Below are 2,960 nucleotides of genomic sequence, written 5' to 3' on the forward strand. Positions count from 1 at the left end.
GTTCAATGAACGCGTTCAGGCACAACACTGATGCTACCATGTACTGATGCCTGTCTGCAAGTGTTTTTAACACATTTTTAAAGTTTGGTGTGTCATGTACAACTCTTTTTTAAAACTTGTGTTTTCCCTCAAACCTCATTGTCCACAAGTGTACAAGGGGCCCAAAACGCCGAATAAGCTCAGGATAGTGTTCAATGAAGTGATGCTTAGGACGGAGTTTGAAATCTGGAAAGGCTTCTTTCAGTATCTCTCTGTGGTCCTGTATCTTGGACTGTAAATACTGGATGGATTCCTCTGTGAATTCTGAGCACAGCGATAACTCTACTACCTCTTTTAAGTCCATTAGCACAGTCCATGCTCCATCTTCTTCAGGAACGGCGTTCACAATAATCAAAGGGAGCAGTCTAAGCAATGTGGCATTTTCATAGGCATTACCACCAATGCTTTTCTTTACAGCGAAGGTCTGTGGTATTTTATGAGGTTTGTTAAGCTTGTCTGTGTGCTGGCATGGAAATGACAGAATTATCTCGTTCAAATATTCAAGGGTGAAGTATTTGCGACGGATCATCTCTCCGATACACAGGGCGAGCTCTACAGGCACAATGCCCTCAAAAAGATCGTGGAGGGCATCAGGTGGAAAGCCAGTGACAGTATAAAAATGCTCTAGATGCTGGCTCAGAACACAATCTGCCTGAACACCATTCTGACTCTGAATATTCCCATGCATTACAGCATGCACATCACTATTATGGCTGTCTTTTGTCTTTCCTAAGACTAAACTCGCCACTTGCAACTTCATGAGTCTGAAGTTTAGCTTGTGTCGCTGTGCAGAATCTGCAAAAATATTCTGCTCTAAAAGACTTTGAAAAGCCTGCCAAATCATGGGCTGCAAGATTGTCAGACACCACACACATGATTGTTCCTTGAACTACCTTACCAATAGACTCAATGAATACCCCATCTTGTTCAAGGGTCTCTCAACAAAGGACCAAGGACTATTTCATAGCCAAATGTCTGTATATCAGCCACTTTACATTAAGCTGCAAGCTGAATTACATGTAGGGCTGATCTATATTTACTGGGATGATCAGCAAGCATCCAGTATACTGCACAGATTTTGTGTATTTTGCGTGATGTGCCAAGTGGATTGGCTATTTCCAAATCATCAGTGTACAAAATGAGTGTTATCTTTAACTCATCTGAAAAAGAGAATGAGTTTTCTTTGAAGTACAAACCATCTTGGTGGCTTACATAACGACTGTTTTGTGCCACTTTTGTTTCTTTAATATTGTCCAAAATATCTGTATGATTTAAGATTTTTTGGATCATCTCAAGAATGGGAACATGCACTGCTGTGTGTCCTGACTGTAGCAGATATTATAGAGGCTTTACCACAGGGTAATTCTTTTCAATAAAGGTTTTCCTTCTCTTGGTTGAGGATAACTGCATCCCCTTAGCTGTGGCACTGACAATAACATTATTCTCCATAACAGAACTGACAACCTCATTTAGAAGTGTTTCACTGACAGTGATGTCTTGACTATGTAAGACCTCTCTAATGTCATGTTTCAGTATTGGTTGGGACAAGGAAAATATCTGAGTCAAATGTTCGACTATTTCCTGAAATGCCATGTCAGATACATGAAGAATATATTGCATCTTCAAGAATAATGATGCCAAGTTATGGTTTAACCGGGCTCTTAAAGTGTCTGTGTCACACTGACTGTTTACCTTGTCAAGATCAAATGTGTCCACAGACCCTGCACTGTCACTTTCAGCAGGTTCCCCAAGACTTTCTGCAACTACAGCCTGGCCACTATGATTGTCTACCAATACAACACATTCACCAAAATTTGAATCACCACCATGTGTTCTACTTTTGTGTGCATTGAACCCTGAGTAGCTATTTGTTTTGTAATTACAGTTCTTGAATGGGCATGCTACCATCTCATGACTTCGTAAATGACTTCTCAAATGACCAAAGAGAATTTCCTTAGAAAAGGGCTTTTTGAAGTTACCACATGGTCCTTCAGTTGCATCTACTCTACATGAATCATTGTGAGATCTTGACAGATGAGCTTTCATTGCTTCGAATGATGGAAAAGTACAAATGCAACTGTCATAGAGACATGGCAGGGGGGACACTCTTGAATATTGGCTATGCTGTACAGTATAGTGCCAAAATACTTTCCTCCGGGTATTTGAAGTTGCAGAACACAACTTGCACTTCCACGCCATTGGGCCAACTTCACCTTGTAAGTTCAATATTTTCAATTAAAGTCTAAACCATGTCAGCCCTGTTTTGCACTTTTAGCTATTCAAAAAATTAATTTGTACAAATTAAAATGTGTGTAAATTTTGAATGAGGGGGGAAAAGATTATGCCAACCAGTTGATAACACATCAGTAATTTGAATTTGTCTGTTCTGTCAAATTAGCCCACAGTTTTCAAAACATATTAGCAGCTGTCTGATGGTGAAACGCAGACTCTCTGTAGCACTCTTTGTACCCCGATATCTGTACACAAAGATGATTTATTCATTTTCAAAATTAATTTTTAAATAATACATGATACTAAATAGTAAAAATAAAATATACTAATTATGCACTGTAATACATTAATTATATAAAAATTAGAATTGCCAATTCGGTTATTGATGTTTTTTGTTTTAAACAAAGTATTAATAAAGAGTCCAAGTGATCAAACTATTTTTTTTGTGGACCCCACAGTTGAAAACATTTAAAGAAATAGCAAAAGAATGACTTTGGAAACACAAAAAATAAAACCAAATTCACTGGAACTATTTCAAAATATATCCTACCTGAACTGTTTCGAGATGATCTCACAACCACACGCTTGAACCTACGAAGAAATACAAACACAGGCCCGGTCAGCATCATGACACTCACATTGTGTTGTTCAGTATTGTTCGTTTAACACTAGCACAGCTCGACAACGTA

This window comes from Cyprinodon variegatus, unplaced genomic scaffold (assembly GCF_000732505.1).
Source record: "Cyprinodon variegatus isolate N-32 unplaced genomic scaffold, C_variegatus-1.0 Scaffold1571, whole genome shotgun sequence".
NCBI lineage: Eukaryota > Metazoa > Chordata > Actinopteri > Cyprinodontiformes > Cyprinodontidae > Cyprinodon > Cyprinodon variegatus.